Source organism: Corapipo altera, unplaced genomic scaffold (assembly GCF_003945725.1).
Source record: "Corapipo altera isolate COAL_440 unplaced genomic scaffold, ASM394572v1 316, whole genome shotgun sequence".
NCBI lineage: Eukaryota > Metazoa > Chordata > Aves > Passeriformes > Pipridae > Corapipo > Corapipo altera.
The window spans coordinates 238,061-257,348 of record NW_020884974.1 but is presented as its reverse complement, the minus strand read 5'-3'; the positions used below and the strand labels follow the sequence as shown (position 1 = coordinate 257,348).

General features: G+C 41.6%; 1 protein-coding gene across 7 annotated transcripts in view; it reads left to right on the top strand.

Moving 5' to 3' along the window:
- Positions 1 to 671: 671 nt before the first annotated feature.
- RABGAP1L (RAB GTPase activating protein 1 like) overlaps positions 672 to 19,288 on the top strand; it is a 225,616-nt gene continuing 206,999 nt past the window's right edge. For 2 of the 7 annotated variants that reach the window (XM_027665273.1, XM_027665271.1), the window contains exons 1-2: positions 672 to 716; positions 1,275 to 1,398. The gene's annotated coding sequence lies outside the window, so the exon portion shown is untranslated. Of the gene's footprint in view, positions 717 to 1,274; positions 1,399 to 1,435; positions 1,626 to 2,274; positions 2,292 to 19,288 lie in introns of those variants that run through there. The other 5 variants (XM_027665272.1, XM_027665275.1, XM_027665270.1 and 2 more) reach the window with 5 other exon arrangements.

The following is a 19,288-nucleotide window of genomic DNA, read 5'->3' as shown; positions in this document are numbered from 1 at the left end:
TGCTGGAGAGAGTCCAGGGGAGGCACCAAGATGAGCAGAGGGATGGAGCAGCTCTGCTGGGAGGAAAGGCTGAGAGAACTGGGATTGTTCAGCCTGGAAGAGAGAAGCTTTGGGGTGATTGAATTGTGGCCTTGCAGTGCCTAAAGAGAATTTACAGGAAGATGGAGAGAGACTGTTTGCAAGGGCCTGAAGTGATGGGAGAAGGGGGAATGGCTTCACACTGACAGAGGGCAGAGTAGGATATTAGGAAGAAACTCTTCCCTGTGAGGGTGGGGAGGCCCTGGCAAAGGTTGCCCAGAGAAGCTGTGGCTGCCCCTGGATCCCTGGAAGTGTTCAAGGCCAGGTTGGACGGGGCTTGGAGCAACCTGGGCTAGTGGAACGTTGGCAGGAGGTGAAACGAGGTGGTCTTCAAGGTCCCTTCCAACCCAAACCATCCCGTGATTCCACGGTTCCGTGTTCCAGACGGGGCACTCCCGGGGGACGCACAGTGCCCCAACACCCCCTCGGGGCCGGCAGGCGCTGCCCCCACTCCGCGGCACCCCCGGCTGAGGGCGGGGCCGCCCCTCCCCAGCTCCCGCCCCTGGCCGTGCGCGCGCACCCGCCCGCCCCTGCCCGCCGCCGGAGTGTGGCCGGCGCTGTCCCGGCCCTGAGGCGGCTGCGCGGCCCCGCCGGGCTGGAGGCGGCGGTGGCGCGGGGAGCGCGGCTCGGTTGCTCCGGTGAGACACGGGAACGCCGCCTCAGGCCTGCCCCGCCGGGGCGAGGGGAACGGGGCGGGGGGTGGTACGTGAGGGGCCGAGGCGGGGAGGTCGCCTCTCCCTCAGGAGCCCCGGCGCGGGGGAAGAGGGATCCTCCGGCCCGCCCCGTGTGACGGGTGACAGCGGCCGCTGACCTGCGGTGGTTCCGGGCCCTCAGGACGGCGGAGGGAGGCGGGGGCGCGGGCGATGGTACCGCTGCCTCGCGGTGTGCCCTGTTTGTGTGTTTTGGATGTGTGTGTGGGGAGTGCCCTGGAGCGGCGCCGCTCCGGGAGCAGCGGAGCCGGAGCGGAGTGCGGGGTTCGAAAAATAAAGTTGTTTTCGTGGTGAGGGAAGGGAGAGCGCCGTGAAAATGCTCATCTGCCTACCTCCTCCTCCTCGGGAAAAGTGAAGTCACTTCCCAAGAGCCCAAACTAGCAAACTGCTGTCCTAAATCTGTGCCGTCTGCCACGTCTTTTTTTTTTTTTTTTTTTTTTTTTTTTTTTATTTTGGGTTTTTTTCTATCTGTATTTTTTTTTCCAGCCCCCTTCCACAGTTCGGCTCTCCCTAACCGTGAACCGGTACAAAAGTCCTTGTCTTGAGATAAAAATAATTGAAAACCTGCTGAAAGCACGTGAATGGTGAATTTCGGAGAATTTCCTGGTGTGTGAGTTCCTATGTACTTTATTTCTGCTGTAGCTTCCAGAGCTGTGCTGTTGAAGCTGCCTGGTTTTGATAGTGTTGTAAATAAGTCATAGCCTGCCACATTTCACAGCTGCCTGCATGTGTGCATCCATCCTTTTGCTTAGGAGTGGGGGAAAAAAAAAAGATTTAAAGTGTCAGCTCTTCAAGGCTGAGAAAAATCCAGCAACAAGTAAGAAATAGTTTGCTTAGGTAAGCGTTGCTTTTTTCTGTCACTATCAAGCTCTAGTCTCACAATCATGTTGGTTTTCTTCTAGAACTTTGGGGAGGCCAGCTGTGCTTTCCATTTCCAGAGAGAGACCTTTGTGATGTTACAGGCAACATTTGCTCATCCCTTTAATTTCAGGAAAGGTACTGTTGGCTTTGTTTAACTAAATCTCTCTGATATGGACCAAAATCCTAAGTGTCCTGGGACTGACTCAGCTCATCTTATGACGGTTTACTAGGGGTTTAAGGTTAGTTCTGCAAGTCATGGCTGTGCCTAGGTTTTAAGTAGGGTTGTAGCCAACTGTGTTTGTGGGTTAGATGATGTGATATGATTAAGAGGTTAGTTTGCAGTTTAAACTTGAAAAGACTGTAAATACAGTTACAGCAAGCACAAATTGACTCAGTGTTCTAAGAATTGAAGCTAAATTCGAGAGTTATTTGGGGGTGCTCTGCAGTGTTTGCCTTAAGATGGTTACAGTGAAATGTATTGTTTGGTTAAAAACAGCTTTCGGTCCTTTAAAAAGTGATTCACTTATTAAGATTTAATGTTAGTACGTGGCTTTCTGTGTTCCTGGTGTACTCCCTAACATTTGAAGACAGTCTGAGTTGTGGCTGCCCATTCTCTTCTGTCATCAAAGGGACTTCCAGGAGGTGAGTTAAGAGAACTAATCGGGTCAAAAAGTAGTACTTTTTTTTCTTTTTTTCTTTTCCTCTCTGAGGTATTCTTTGGTTAGAACAACTTCCTGCCCCAGCTGGGTCCTCATTTTATGGTCAGTAAGTTAACAGCAGAAGACACTACTGCTAAAATAAGCCACCTTGTGTTTTTGATTGACTTAAGCTGCTTGTGGTGAAGGTAGCAATGATAATAAGGGTGGTAGGAACTCTTTTTTTTTCTGCCAGTACTGACTTTGATTATGAAGCCTTAGTGTCATTTTTTACTTACTCTCATCAAAATTAAATGGACTGAAGAGCCACCACTGTATCTCTGTTTTTCTTCCAAGAGTCCACAGAAGTTGCTGTGGTTTTCTTTGCTCTCCTTTGCCTATCCTTTCTTGTCTCTAAACTTTTTTGTGAGTCATTAATTTCAAGGAGTGATCTGGGCATTTTGAGGGGTTTTTGTAAATTTATTGAGCTCTAATTTAAAAGTAATGAGTTGTATATTGCTATTACCTCTGCTATAATTGGAAGGCTATTTCAGACATGACTGACCTTAGTAATTACACACATTCTGATTTCCAGTCTAGATGAATTTGTCATTGGATTATACCCATTTTTTGCCCCCTGTGGACTGATATATTTTATTGACACTTTTGATCTTGGTATTATTAAAAGAAAAAAAAGGCAACGCTTTTAACCAGTAGGATGCAAAAATGTGTGGAAATGCACCACTGCAGGATTGTTTTCTCTTTGGACCACCAGCTTCACTAATCGTTCCTGTAATAGCTCTCAGCCTCTTCCCATGAATTTTAATCTTGATCTATTAAGTGACAATTAAAATACACCTTTCGAGTACTAACATAGAGCTTCCTGAAGCTCTGAAGGTGTCCTTTTAGTGGAGGTTAAGTTATTTTCAAGCATATTTTGATAAGATGTGTTTTTTGAGATTCATACCTTCGGCAGTTTGCTCCAGCCTCAGTCTTACCCTTTTATTCTGGTACAACTGTTAAAGGAGCCGTTATTGCAAAGAGCTTGAAAACTACTTATTTCACCTTGTTCTTGTATTCCTAACTTTAAAAAGAAACAAAACCAATGCATAGATTATTAAAAAACACCTCTGTGGCTTTTAAGGTGTATATTTAATTTTGATATCAGAAGTGTTCCCAGAGGGGACTTTGTGAAGCTGAAAAAGTAGTTTGTTAGGTGTGACTGTTTGTAAGCAGGAGATAAATACATCAGTTGGGTTCCAAAACCTACTTAGTTAAATAGATCACTCTGAAAGATGAGTGAGGCCCTCGTGGAAAACCTCTATTATATTGTGTGCTTGGTGGAATTTTTCTTACTCTTTGGAAATAGTAGCAGGGACAAAAGTCTTTGGACAGAGGAAAACATAGTTTTTGCCACAAAGTGAGATGGGGCACAGCCCTCTGATTTCCTGCTCTAAACACCCCAGTATCCTGAGTCAGGATATTGAAAAAGATGTGAGTTTTTTAGATCAAGTAAACTTAGAAGTGCAGAATTGTCCTGATGCTGAAAACATGTTCCCTGGTTGTTGGGGAAGCACAGCAGTACAGAGGGAAAAAGTTCTGAGGGCAAGTAGATAAGAGGTATTTACATTTCTGTGTACCAAACTTGGATGTAGGCTTACTGTATGTCCAGGAGAACTGAAGTTTTAAAATATGTGAATAAAAGTAATAAACCTGATGCAAAAATGCTGAAGGAAAGTTTGTGAAATAGAATCACAGGCAGATGAAATAATAAATTCTTGAAATAGAATAATTTCTGTTGAAAGGGGCTTCTGGAAGTCATCTTATCCAGATACCTACTAAAGCAAGAGTAATGTAGATAAGGTTGGTCCAGCCTTTAACACCTTTCTAGGCAATCTGTGTTTACATTTGACAGCAGTTACAGTGATTTTTCCTCCCTCCTTTAAACTAGTTGGAATTTATTTTCTGGCTTGTGTCTGTTGTCTCTTGTCATGTCATGGTGCACCATCCCAAGAGTCCAGGTCTCTCTTCTGTGCCCTTCCGTGAGAGAGCTGATAGCAAAAAGGATTCTTCAGAGCTCTTTTCTTGCCCAGACTGAACAAACTCAGCCCCACAACCCCTCCCTGTACACCATGTGCTCCTGCCACCTGCCCAGCTCGGCCAGCTGGACGTGCTGCAGAGTGTCCGTGTCAGTGCTGTACCAGGGAGCCCAGAGTGGGCACAGCACTGCAAACACAGCCTCACAGGCTGAGCCTCGCCTGCACTCCTGCAAACTGCGCAGGCTGTGCTCACCTGCCTTTGCTGCTGACTTGTTTTCAGTTTTGCCTGCTGGGATCTCCAGGTTCTTTTCTGCAGAAGTCATGTTTTATCTGGGTCGTGTCCAGCCCATCTTGTCACAGGGGGTTGTTCTGTTGCTGACCAGGCACTTGCCTTTGTTGAACTTCACGAGGTCTTGCCAGTGCCTTTCTCCAGCCTGTCCCAGTCCCCCTGAATAGGAGCCCTGACCACTCCCCTGGTTTGGTGTCACTGGAAACTTGCTGAGGATGCACCCTGTCCCATCATCCAGGTGATTAATGGAGACCTGGGATGGTCCTGGTGGTTTCAGTGGTGATGCTCAGGGGATGTGACTGTAACTGCTTGTACTGGACCTGGCACTGCTGATGCCTGTTCCTTCAGCCCGGCAGTCCAGTCAAATTCCCGAACACCTTATTGCTCACTTACCCAGTGCCTGTCTCACCAGTTTGGCTGTCGGGATACTGTGGGATACTCTTGTTAGTGGCCTCCTGTATCCAGTGCTCTTCCATCATCTGCTAAGCCAGTTGTCTCCTTGCAGTAAGCTCTTGTGTCCATCAGGCATCGTTTGCCCTTGGCAAATCCATGCCAGCTGTTCCCCATCACCTTCTTGGGTAGGGATAGCTTCCAGAAGAATTTGCTCCATAATCCTCTCATGGACTTAGGTTAGGCTGGCTGATGTGTAGTTGCCTGGATCCTCCTCTTTGCTCTTCTTGAAGTTGGGTGTGATGTTTGCCTTTTTTCCAGTCAAAAGAAACCTCTACCAGTATCAAGGCCTTTAAAAAAGTGGTAGTGTGGTATCTCAGTGACGTTGGCCAGCTCCCTCAGGATTCTTAGGTACATCCCATCTGCTTCTGTAGAATTTCCTGACGTGCTTCCAAGCTTCATCTTCCTCCCTTGGAGGTAATTCTTTACTCCAGCAAAATCTGCTGCTGGGCTCAGGGGCCTGGGGGGCTTGTGAGTGGACCTTACAATGAAAACTGGGGTAAAAAAGGTCTGAGTATGTCAACCTTTTCCATGTGCTTTGTCACCAAGTCCCCTGTCCCACTGAACAGAGAGAGGTTCTTCCTTAGGCTTTCTGCTGCCACTGCAGTGTTGTGTCAGTTTTAGCTCCAGATGGATGTTGATTTTTCCTAATGCCATCCTTGCACACACAGCCTGTGCCTCTGGGTTCCTCTTGGGCAGCCTCTCCTGCACCTGCCTCCTGGGTGCCTCTGAAGCAGAGACCAAAAGTTTCGTATCTGTAAATGTGTAAAACTTCAAAATTGGTTGAAGTTGTGGTTAATAAGTGATTCTAACTCAGCAGGAAATCAAAGATGTCACTTCCCCCTAGCAAGAGCAAGCATTATCAGGCTCTTGTGATAAGGGGTGAGTCCTGCCTGAGATGTCGAGTGCAAGTTGTACTTCGGTGCCAAGGAGACAAACAATGAGAAAAACAAACCACACGTCTTTTCTTTTCCTTTTTTTCATCACTAAAATAATTAACTCCAAGTAGAAATTTGGAGCTTCAGTGTGTGCCCTTCCCTTTTTGTGCATTGTAGTTGAAAAGGAGGTGTTGATATTTAGCAGCAAGATGGGTGGATAAATACTTAATGCAGTCTGTATCTAAGTGCTTTCAGTTGGGATTAATGTAATTTTTTTGGTTGTTGCATAAATCCAATTTAGAAATCATTGGAATAAACCAAAATTTTGGAAATTGAAGCATTTTTTTATTGAAGAAAAATAAGGGAATGAGTTCTTGAGTTACAATCTGTGTAAAGAATCTGGAACAAAGTTCTTGGTTGGTATAAACCGTCAGCATGTGCTTGATGCTGCCTGCAGTTCCCTAACTAGTGTTTGTATTGGGATTTGTGGTGTTCTGGTGACAGTGGTACCAAGGTAAACCTTTGATTACAGTCACTGGTGTGGCTGTCCTTTCCAAACAGGGCTTTGCTATCTGTTTGGACTAAATATAAACTTTTTAGCATGACTGGGAGTTCTGAGTTGGTTTCTAATATAGCAGAAAGATATTCAAGTGGAGTTACATTTTTATGCAAAACAGTGCTCCATAACTACAGTAATTAATGGTAAAATCAGTCTGCACATTTGCCTTTCAGATATGAACTTTCATTTTACATGGGGCTGCTGGCAGACTCTTAAACAGTGAACCTCATTGCTAACGATGGGGGACAACTTCCTGGCTTAATTGCTGAAATTCATAGTATCTCCCGGATGATTTCTAGCTAGGAAAGAAAAGGTCAAAGGGCAGAAAAAACTGAAAGGTGTTTTTAAGAAGCAGTAAATTGTCAGAACAGGATTTCAGTGAGTGACTGAATTTAAGAGTGGATCTTGAAGGCCGTTTGCTAAATGGCTGAGTGTGGTTACTCTTGGGCTTAGAAGTGAAATAGTTTGCATCGTACAGATCAGTGACACAGGTGAGGAGTGGAACCAGCGTGAATGTGACTGACAACAAAGTCCTTTCTCAGCACTTGCTGTCAAACTTGTGGAGTAGTAATTCCTTTAATGAAAGGAAGCAGTTTTGGGTAACCATTCATGATCAATCCCTGGTCTTCTCTTGCAGGCAAATAAATACAGTTCTTGGTATATCTCTTACATTGTGTGTGTGTGTATATTTATTTGTTTATTTAGTTAGTTAGTTATTTGTTCTTTCATCATCAAAACCTCTATATGGCAAGTTTCGTATTACAAGGTGCGCTGGTATAAGTTTCCAGAGGGCAATTCCTTAGTAGTTAGGGAATACTCTTGACACTTCTTGTCAGTTATAAGTGGTTCTTAAACCTCTGGGCTTTCAAGATGCTGAGCTCAGTTAAGCAGCTGTGCTTTCAGTTCCGGTATAGCTGACCTTTCTCATTAGGTCATATCTGTTGTCTGTACCTTAAGTCACACAACCAGATTTTTTTTTGGTAGAAAGCAAACTGCAGATGCTGTTGTGTTGCAGCTGTCCATGAATATGACTTTATCTTTCCTTTTGAAAGGAAAAAGAGTGAGAGATTCTCTGTCCGAGAATCTCATCTGAAGGATTGACTGTCAGCGTGAACTAATTGTTTAGTTAATTTTGATAATCTTTACCACTCTTTAGGGAAATGGATCCTTTCCTTGTAAATTGGTTTCTGTCTCAACCAGAAATGCATCCCCTTCCCTGCTCCCCACAGGGTTTATTTTAAAAGTAGTTACATTGAACACCCTGGTTTTGGGTTCAGTGCATTGACACCCGTGGTGTTAGGACCTCACAGTGGGGTAAGAGTGTCCTATCTTCAGGTGGTTTTGGATGTTTTGGTTATAAATTCTGTAGCCATCTGCACTTTCTGAAGTTCCTCCAGTGGAAAACAGTTCAAAGTAGTTCAGTTTAGATATTTTGACTTGATTACTGCACTTTGCAGAGATCTAGAGTCTTGTTATCTGCTGTTTCAGCATAATAATTAAGATGGTTTTAATGCATGCTTCTACTGTGTATGCAAAATATTGTTGTGGGTTTTTTTCTGAAATTAGACAAAATGATTTTGCTGAGATCCACAGATCTGTTCCAATACACATATTTGTGTATTGTGTATACATATTTGTATTTTAACAAATATGTTACAATAAAAAAATGTGTTATTTTTCTCTCTTTTTTCTAGCTCTTTATTCTTCCCCCCGAATTTTTACTTATGATGAAGGCTGTGCTCTGCCTTTTTAGGCCTTTACAGTCAACTCAGTGTGAAAATAAAATGCAAATATTCTTAATCTAATGCATTGTCTGTGTGTGTGTTTAGATACAAAATACAAGGTACAGAATTTTAATTTAGACGTAGGTGGACAAATTCAATGGCTGGCTAAAACTGGAGGGTTTTCCTTTGTATTTAAATAAGATATTGATGTGTTTTCCTTTATCAAGAGTTTGTATGCTGCAAGCTGATATTTTTTCCATAGGAACTTGTTTTTTTTAAATTAGATGTTACTGAAAAGCCAAGACTATATGATTTAGACTGAGCCATCTGAAATGCATGTGGCAGAAAATGGATTTTTTTTTTATCCCATTCTGTGAACCCTTTGTTTAATTTCGTTCCACTGGAGTATACTTTCATTATTTCCTGTTATTTTGAAGAGAAGTCTCAAGTAACTGGTGGTGGCAGCGCTGCAGAAGCAGCTGTGCCCAGTGCTGGGTTTGGTTCAGTGTTGTGCAGAGAAAGGTGGGAAGAGTTGCAGCTTTTTTTAGGGACTTCTTCACCTCCTGCGTCTTCCAGATATTACTGTGGCTTGTAAGTACCAACATTTTCTCTTCAATTGAACTGTTTGTTTGCAAAACAGCAGTGGAGTTGAAAGAGACGGTTTGTGTGTGCCCCCAGTTGTTGAATGTAGTGAAGACTGGGCCTTGGAGATGCTGATCCCTTCTGTTCGTGGAGGCAGAGTTTGTGTTTGCTCACCCTTGTATCATAAAAAGGTATTTTTAACCCAGTTATACTTGATCCTAATTATTAAGAATTAGTATTGGCGCTATAAATTTATAAGAAATAAAGAGCTACTAGCTACAATTCTTCTTGGAGATAACAGTTAAGTGATTTTGGGAAACAGGAGTAAGGAATGAAAGTCAGTGACTGATTTTTACGTTGTTTTGAATGTTAATTATTACTATTTATTGCTGTAGGGATGTATAAAAACTGTGAGGGAAGCGTGGAAAGAGTTGATCCAGATGTCCAAGAAAATACTTTGGCAAGTTCCAAAACAGTAACGTGAACTTGGACGTTCTCCATAATCGTTGTGTTAATTTCCTTTGACCCTTTCTAGCTTCCCCTTTCTGATTCTCCTTTTCTTTCATCATATTGAAACATCAGAAAGTCAGACTGGAGTGTGGTTTAGTATTGAGCTTTTGACAGTAGCCACAGAAATCAAGTGATCCTTGTTCCAGCCCTCCCTCCCGGTTTCTCTCCCTGGCCTCTGTGATCCTGCTTTTTGTTCTTTCTGGCAGTAAGTGAACTCCTGGGGTCTCACTGGGGAGTGTGGAAGAAGTGCTTGTGTTGTTCTGTGCGGTTCCCAGAAAATCCCTGTGAGGTGCCATGATCCCATTCCAGATGTGCAGTTCCTATCCTGGGTTTGCCTGGGGCTTCTGAACAGCCTCCTGGTGATTTTGCACAGGCTCTCCCCTGGATGAGAGGTGGGATGCTGCTGCTGGGTTTGGATTCCTGTATTGAAAAGGCTTTGCTTATTCCATGGGTTTGTTCCTGGGGGGACAGCATTGCCCACTTTGGCCCTGAGGCTGATGAGGACATTCTGCCTTTGGGAGTTGCAATCTCTCAGCTGTATTTGACATTTTTGGTAGCTTGTGCTGTGTTTAAGGACTTCATGACTTAACCACGGCTGTGGTGAGGAAAGGCTTATATAACCACTTCTTAGAGCATGACCTTTCCTACTGCTTTGCATTTCTGTGAATTTTTTGTTTTAGATTAGCTGCCTGTAACTTCCTCTCTTTGTTTCCAGAAGTAAAAATGTTTTGGGGAAGTATTCAGAATGTAAACATTGACAGTAAGTTTTCACATCTGCATTTAATGAAAACCACACATCGTTTAGTTGAAACTGATAGTACAGTGTGGCTGTATTTGGGAAGCTCTCTGACACTTTGAGAGACTGTGATTAATAAAAAAAAAGAAAAAAGGTATAGCAATCACATATTTTGGGCTTCTCAGGTTTTCTTGTTTTATGCAATCAGGTGAATTTATCAAACTAGAAATAACACTTAAAATTCAAGCTGCTCTAGATAGTCTGTCTCAGCAGACAGATGCTTGTTCATGATTCCTGGCTAATCTGAGACAAGAAAATTGCATCAAGGAAATGAATTGGAGTTCTGCTGTATTTTTTGCAAGATTTCTGCAGTTATTATATAAACAACCATGTTGTATTATGTGAGATGTATTTCTGCAGCAAGAGCTTATTCTGTGATTTTTTTATAGGCTGCTCTAGATTAACCTGAGGCTTACACCAAAAATAATCCACGAGACTCACTCAATTTAATAAATGAGGTACATAAGATCTACATAATGGTAATCTGGCCCAGAGGCTAAGTTTATTTATTAAAAAAATATTAAAAAATTGAGCTGCTTTTTCTTTGAGCCCAGGGATAGTTTCATCCTAAGAAGGATCTAAAAAATTTTTATGTTGAGATGCTTTTAGCATAGAGTTTGTCCTTTAAAACAATTCTATGTACCAAATTTGATTACTAGAGAAAAACTGCAAAAACAAACAAAAAACCCCGTTTTTTGGCAGCCCCAGATTAATTTATTTTTTGTAACCCTATCTTGTAATCATTAATTGAAAGTGGCTTTTTACGGATCTTTTCTGTAATACCTTAAAATGTGCTTGTAGCAGCTTCAAGGAGTTTTTAAAACAAGGATGTAAAACAGAGTGATCAAAAGATCAGACCCGTCTTTTGATTACATGTGTTTGTTGTTTTTTTTAAAGCCAGTTTTTTCTTTAATCCTTTAGGAGAAGAAATAAATTCTGATCATTTTGGATGTCTGGGGTGAAAGGAAAAGAAATTGTGTCTTGGAAAAAGGGCTCGTGCGTTCTCTTTCCTGTTCACCTTCTCAGGCAGTCTGGGGAGGAAATACTGAGCTTAAGAGGTATTTGAGCTTTTCAGGGTCTGATGTGAAATATTTTTGGAAGGTAACACCATGCATAGCATTTCCTAAAAAATCGAGTGTGAGATTATACGCATCCTTGGGTGTGAATTGGATGGTAACTGCAGGTAATGCAATGCAAACATCTTTCTTTGTGTAACTTTTTCAGACACTTGCTCATGCAGCTTTGAGGGATACTTCCTTTAGGTCAAATATTTTTTTTAGGTTAGAATTATAAAATATTCTTAATTGTTTATTAATTGAATGAGCAAGTTTTTCTGTAGGGGTCAGTTGATTTCTTTCATACCACCTCTCCAAGCCGTAGTTCTTCCTTGAATTACAGAATGAATTTGGAATAATTTGATTAGTGAAGTTGATCACACAGAGAAATCATCTCAACACACTGTCTTTTAAAAATAATAAATCTCTTTTAAGGAAAAGAGATTTTAAGGATCCTTAAAAACCTTATTCCTTGATGTGTGTTTTCCAGAAGCTTTCACAGGCACAGCTCATACCAGTTTCTAGAGGATTTGGAAGCCTTTTAATGGGGACCTGAATGTTCAGGCAGAACCTTGTTTGGTCTTCAACTGTGATTACTCACTCCAGCTTTTCTTATTATATCTAAATATTTAAGTTCAAGTGACAGTATAAAATCTTAGGGTTTTAAATGTATGTGAAAGTATTCATTTTAAATGTATGTGGAAGTATTTGTTTTTAACATATGCGGGAGTGTTTTCTTTTTACCAAGAAGCTCGACTTTGTTTCATATTAAAAAAGAAATATTTTTCTTTCTTACAAAGTGTTGGGGACACTGTTGAAATGACAGTTTTGATAAAACAGCAGTAGAAGTCTAGATGGCTGTCAAATCAAAACTCACAGTCCTTGCAATTTTGGAAAATCTGACTGAATTGTGAAAAAACAGAGTCTGGTGTTGTTACTCATTTACAACTCATGATTGCCTTTGACAACTATTAGAATGAGAGACTTAAGATTAAGAAAAATATCTAAAGGAAATGAGATGAGAAAGGAGCATGAACTGTTGTCTGGTGCATCCTACAGTCACTGCAGGGGAGCAGCTTTTGGGGAACGCTGTCTGTGGTTGATGCTACAAAGGTACCTTCTGAGCTTAGGAACAAAACATTGTGATCTCAAGTTAAATCTGCAAACCTCAAAGTAACAATTGTCATAATTTCCAGTCCTGGCTTTGAGGAACAAGGATTTTCCTGACTGCTGGGCAGTGGATCAGGATTTCTGGTGCGCTTCGCTGGCCTCGGAAATGACACTGTGGGAGGCACTTGTGTGGCAAGGACAGGGACTGGCACCCAGGATCACTGCTGCCTTGTGTCACACTGCTGCTCCATATGGTCTCCTGTGCCTTACATCATGGAATTATTTCTGGAAATGATAGCTAGTGGAGAAAACACCTCTTTGAAATAGTCAATATATTTAACGGAGAGAAGTTGTTGCATTGACTGCGTTAGACCAACACTGTTATTTTTACAGTGAGGGAATAAACCATTAAATAATCTCCTTAAAGCAAGGGTTGTGTTATGCTTCTGCTTTTTTCCTCTGCAAATAGGTCATTATGTTTTTGAGCGAGTGGCTGTGCAGTTCAGTGACTTGGCTGGTGATGGGTTTCAGTTTGAATGCTGCCTGCAAGCATCATGCAGCAGTGGAAGAAAAATAAGCAACTCAAGTTTATCCAACTCCAGCCATGAAAAATTGGTACTCCTAGTTGCTACTTGATATTTTCCAAAGACAAAAACTAATTCCAAGCTGAAATGTTGGTGTTTAGTTGATGTCAGGGAAACTGTGAAGGTGTATTAAAGTTGCTTTATTTGCATTGTTTGCTTTTTCCTTGAGACAGAATGACCTACCGCTTAAATGAGTAAACCTATTTGCTAGAACTTGATGTCTAAAGTGTAATTTTTTATTAATAGGATACACATGAAGTAACATCTCTAGAGTAGCAGAAACCTTCTTATTTACAGTTATTTCTAAGTTGTACTCTTTGGAAGGGAATAAGTAGAGTTGTGTGCTCCAGTTCAGTACCAAGCACATGCCCACCATTGCTCTGGAGGGGTTCTTCACCTTGGTGATCCTAAGTTTAAGATAAATAAAAGCAGTATTTTTTCCTTCAAGCAACTCCAGGCTATGAGTGTGTAATTGTTAAGTGCTTCAGTGGCTTATGTGTAACCCAGAGATTCAAGTCAGGAAAGCTGATTTTCTCCTTTACAGTAAGTGTCTCATTATTCACCCTGAGATGTGTTTGACAACTGCTGCTTATCGTTTATTTGAGGAGATGCAGGTACAGTATGTTTTTGGAGGAGAAACAGACATTTTCTTGTTTATGTAGTTCTCTTTTGGTTCTGTTTTCCTTATATTGTTATTCCTTGGCTATGAGATTGACCTGTAAAAAGAGTCTGGAAAAACCTCTGTATCCAGGCACCCAGTACAACAATTCCAAACAGTTTACCATTCATGAGAGAACTAATTATTTGCTCCACATAGTGGGGGTTTGCTTTCTCAGAGGAGACAGGGTTGCCAAAATAAGTTAATGATTAGTTTCGAGTTGTTTTTTTGCTTTATTTTTGTGTGTTGGGTTTTTTTGTGTGTGGTTATGGTTTTTTTTTTTTTAATTTCAGAAAGACTTTTGTTCTTAACAATGCTTTCCTGGAAATAAGGATTTTTATATGCATATATGTGTATGTATTTTAAAATATAGTGATATGGCTCGGTATTAAGTTGATTTTAATCCTGGGAAATAGTATCGGTAAGCCAAATAAAGTGTTGTTTGTTTTTTTCCTTTACGTAGTCTGGCACTGCCAGAGTTAAGACACTGGGGGAAACAACTTATGGGTCATAAAACTAGTTAGCATGAGCATAGAGACAGTTGGTTATATAAAGATTACACAAAGAGAAGTTGAGATTAGAGATAAAATTGCTGTTGTTGTCAGGGGGATTTAAACAAACTGATTTGATGACACCCAGGGTTTTCTTGTGTGTATGTGTCCACTAGAGAAGAAGGTTTTGGGGCCTCAACATCCAGTGTAATATGGAATTTGCTGAGGGTGTTCAGTCTGTCCGTGAAGAAGCCCGGCAAAGGCAAAGCCGTGTGTGTTTGCAGCACGCCTGGCCGTGCGGGGATGGTGTCCCTCGTTAAAGATACGAGCTGCTGGGGTGGGGCCAGCGGAATGCCCAGGTTTGACACAGTTGAAGGAGGATGCTGTGGCTGAGCCCTCAGTTCTGGGAGTTGGCATGTGTGGAGCTGTCGGTGTCTGTCCGGCTTTCTGTGCCCTGAGGTCCTGTTGTCACCACATCCCTGCAGTGATCTCCAGCTCTGAGTCACTGGGTGTCTGGGACTGCAGCATCTGTTAGTTCAGTGCTCATTTTGCTGTCATGCCCTGGGTCCTGGAGCTCAAAAATGGGAATAAACTGTGTTCTTTGGCGTGTATTTCTCCTTCAGACTTCTCGTATCAGAAGATGAATTTCTGCATAACTGTTGGACCTTCCTCCTCAGGAAGGTCCCAGAGATTCTCTTGAGGAACCTGAGTTCTGAAAATAGGTAGAACTTATTTCCCAGTGTTTTTTCTGTGGTTTGATATTAGCAGTCAAACTGCATGACTTTGAAAGCCTGTGTAATACAGGACCTGATTTTGTTTGATAAAAGAAAGTATGAATTAGCCTGTTCTTGACTGCCTTCTTTCAAGCAGGCAAGAAGCTTCTTTTCCAAACATGTTTCTTGTTGCTTACTGAAAATAGATAAACATTTATCTTCCTTGTTTGTTGTCTTTTCATAGCTCTACAGTTTATATTTTTTTTGGGTGGTTATAATGCTGAAACAAAATCGATATCTTCCCACCCCAAACCAACAGTAAACCTGAACAGTAACTTTGGAATATTTATTGAATATAAACTTGGAGTAAACACAAAAGTGTCTGTTAGCTGCTTCAGAAGACTGATTCATCTAAGAATTGATATTTACTTTTGGCGACCAGTTTGATGAGAGAGTTTTTGAATCTGAGCAGGTGTGAAAAGCGTTTTCCTTTTGGAAAGCCAGTGGCTCGACCTTTGATTCATTTTCCTGGGCATGTGTTGCCAGCAGTGCCTTGGGCATCCATCCCTACCTACTTGTATTCTCTACGGGATGTGTTTTTGCCAGTCTGGATTCAATGTGAAATACATGGAAGGGTTATGGAGGGAAGGAATCAGGAGCATTTCTGTCTCGTCACTTACTCTGATGCAGTGCTGAATCCACCTGGATCTTCAGGATCATTGTTCTTCACCTCCCCCTGCTCTTCAACCGCTTAGGCTACGCTGTAAAGGGAGCTGCAGTGAACCTGGGATGCCCTTCTGGAATGAAGGGAGGAAGCTGCTGGATTTGAGCCTTTTAAAGCTTAGTACCGTACATGGCTGTAGCAAGTTCTGGTCACTGGTCCCAAAACACCTATATTCCAAGTGTTCCAAGTAGTATGGCTTTTATTCAGGACTTTGTATAAGCAAAACACTTGGAACTGATGTACATCAGACAGACTGACTTGACCAAAACTACATAATAAAGCTCACTAGAAAAGTACCTGCTTTTTTCAGTCACTGTATTATCCCTACAGCTTAAGATATTTTTTTTGGAGCAAGGTTCACACCCCCCCCCCCCCTTTTAAAACTGTGTCTGATTAGTTTCTTTGTATCTCAAAAACCCTTCTGTCAGAAAACCTTTTCTGAAACTGTTACTTTTAAAAATTGTTATCTTTTTATCATAGGGTTTACTTGACTGAGTTTAGAAGAGTTTTCTCCTGTGTATTTAGTGCTGGGTTTCTGATTTATTTTTTTTCTATGATGTTGTTCACCAAAGTATGGAGGAATGTTCTCTTCTCTCTAGGAAGTAGCAGGACTGTTCAAGGTCCTTCTTTTGTAGCAATTATTTCTTGCAGTAGTAGCACCTCCTTCCCAGTGTCTCTCACTATGGAGAGAACTTTCACAGCACAATTTGTTGTCGTCTTTCTGAAGGCGTTGCTGGAGAAGCAGGTCTGACTCCTGGCTCTGGTGGTTTGGGAAGGTACCATCTGCTCTGAGGTTTCAGCCTGAGCAGTGCTGGCAGAACAGAGGCTGTATTTTTCATTTGGAACTAAACTGCACTAACAGCTTAAACTGTGGCACTGGGCTTGGGGCTGAGGTAGCTGACGTGCACTGCTGCCTTTCCTGTCCCTGACTCAGCCCCTCTCTGCTGGTTGCTGCCCTCCCAGAAACTTTAAACTGGTAAAACAAAGGCTAAACCCCTTTCTTCAGGATTCTGAGCCAGCCTTCAGCACCAGGATGGGCTACTGCTGCCTTCAGGGAATAAGCCTGACCTGATTGTACAACTGTCTGTGCGTTCTGATTGATGCCATTGGAAATAATTTCTTAAGTTCTTAGCTTTAAGGTTTTCATCAGAAAGGATGATTAAAAAGATGAGACATGTTTGAGTTTAGTAGTAGGAGTCTGTTCTTAGATTTTGTACGTGTGTAATAGTTGACACTGTTGTTAGTTCTTAACATTTGTAGGAAAAGGGGAGTTGAAGTACATAACTCAGGAATGAGTAAAAAAGGAGTAAGTCATCCAACAGGACTAAAGCAAATGACAAAAGGGGAATGACAGAAACCATCCAATGACTGGAGGTGACTGGAAAGTCCAGAATATGTGTGTGTGTGTCTCTTCTTGTTTCTAATGAATAAGAAACCCCCTTCAGATGTTCTTCTCTCCCCCTTCCTCAAATAACCTTAATGCGTGATTATTTCAGAAAAATTTTTGTTCTTTTTACTGTTTTTCCTCAGAAGCGTTTACTGCAGTGTTAGATCATGTGGCTTTATAATGAAAATATAGAAAATGTTTCTCTTTAAGTAGCTTACTACTTAAGGTGGTGTGAATCTCAGTAGTCTTCACGAGACTCACAGTTATACAATTGAGTAAAGTTCACATCAGAGTTGAAGTTGTTTAATTTGAAAAAATGACTCGTTCATGATTTTTGGTACTCTAATTTGTCTCTGGCATTAAAATCTACTTTTGTTTGAAGACTGATCATAAAATATGGTGTATAAAGCTTTTCCCGAATGCCTGCCCGGTTTGTGTTCGTGTTCTACTGCTAAACTGAAACTAAAGTGGCTTTGTTTGTACTGCAGTGGGAGACAGGGCATTCAGAGAGTAACACTTGGTGGCAGGTGGGAGTAGTCCACAGTGATAGGCTGAAATTCAGGGTTTTGAGGTGCTAATTTATTCAGCTGTATGGAAAAAAGATTTGTGTCTGCACTGTGTTGGTTTAAGCTGGTTGGAAAGGCAGGCTTGGAGTACACTCTTCAAGAAATTAAAGGCCTTGTAACTCAGCAGTAATTGCAGGAATGTGTCTGATATGCTTTTTAAGGATCTGATCTGAATGAGGAGCTTGTAGTCATGTAAGGTTTATGATATTTCCTTTGTCTTTCAGATTAGAATTTGAGAGGTAAGAATTCTCTTACACTGCCTTTACCCGCATAGGACAAGAACAAATATTGTGTCTCTCAGTGTGTTTCTCTAGTTGCATTGTCATAATTTCCTTCGGCTTTGCAAATGGTACATTTTCCCCAGTTTTGTTATTGAACTGCTGCTGCAGAAGACATTTCATAGTTCACAGTGTGCCTGGTGGTTCTTACTTCATTGCAGAAAGAAGATCTGGTGATATACTCATGTCTGCAGCCTGCACTTGGCTTTGATAATTAATATAATAGAACCAGCTTATATTGTTTATTGCAAACAAGCTCTTCAGCAATGTTTTCACAACATTTGTTAAAAAGTAAACTGTTTATAACATACTTAAAATCCTGTGCATTAAAACTTTGTCTTTCTTGTGCCAGGAAGGTCTTTGAGGTGAAGATGCTTTAAAAAGATTCACTCCAGTGGTGAATCCAGTACCCAGGTTTGGGTGGAGCTCAGATTATGTCATCTGTCAGGAAAATATTCCTGCTTGTGAGTTCATGCTTAGTCTGGAGATATGAAAGACATCAAGCTGTGCTAACCTGCTGATCCAAATTTGTTACCACTCTCTGAATATTGTAGCTGTTGTTTAGTGGCTTTCTTTTAAGGTGACTCTTCTAGTGAGTTCTTCTGCCATACAAGGCAGTTATCTGAAGGACTTGAGTTCTTCAGTTATTCTGGGATTTCCAGGTGTAATTCCCTCACTCGGAACTGCAGTTTCAAAAATGATAGAAAATATTATGGTATTGAAAGTTGTGTGGTTGTCACACCTGTCTTGTGGTTTGAAATTGCTAAACTTTCTCTCATGGCTTACATGAGTAACACCTGCTCAGACTGGGGGGAACATGCACAGCTTTTATTTTACATTCTGTTTCTGTGGTTCCCTATTGCTGGACCTAAATTACCATCCTGTCCTTCATCACTGGGTGATTTGGAACCATAAGAGGAGCAAAGGTGGCACAGTTCTGCTTTGTGGTGCTGCTGGGAAGGTCAGGGTGAGGCTCAACCTAAGGAATCAGGAAAGACATTCTGAGTTAGTGTAGGTGATACTGGCTTTATTTGGTGGATGCCTACAGGAGCTGTCCCCATGCTGGAGTGCTCAGAATCGTTTCAGTTCTGTGTTTTTCTGTGAACATGTAATTTCGAGGCTGACCATTATTTTGCTCTTTTCCTTTGTTTCTACATTTATATTTTGTTATGTAGACAAGGGAAAACTTGTTCTTGGTTTCCATAATACTTACAGTTTTGTTGTGGTTTGTGTTTATTCTTTTTTTTTAAGTGGTGTGGTTAATTTTAACTGTTGCACGTGGTTTCAGGGAAATTTGCTGAGAAGGAGGTGATTGTGGGGTGGTGTCACTTTTGACTTCATCATCTGGAGACCTAAAGGACAGTAAAAGCCCCTGACATAATCAATTGCTAAATGTGTTTTTATGTGGAGAGTGTACGCTTTGGTGTGCAGATTTTGGAAATCTGTATGTTCACATGATCTGTGGTACTCTGAGTAAGGAACATACCCTGTATGAGGGAGAACCAAGGGCAAGAACTGGGGAGGCAGAGGGAGCAGACTCGGGAAGATTAAAAACGGGAAGTGAAAGCTCTGAGGTGAACTTCCTCCTTTGTTATTGATACACTGAGATAA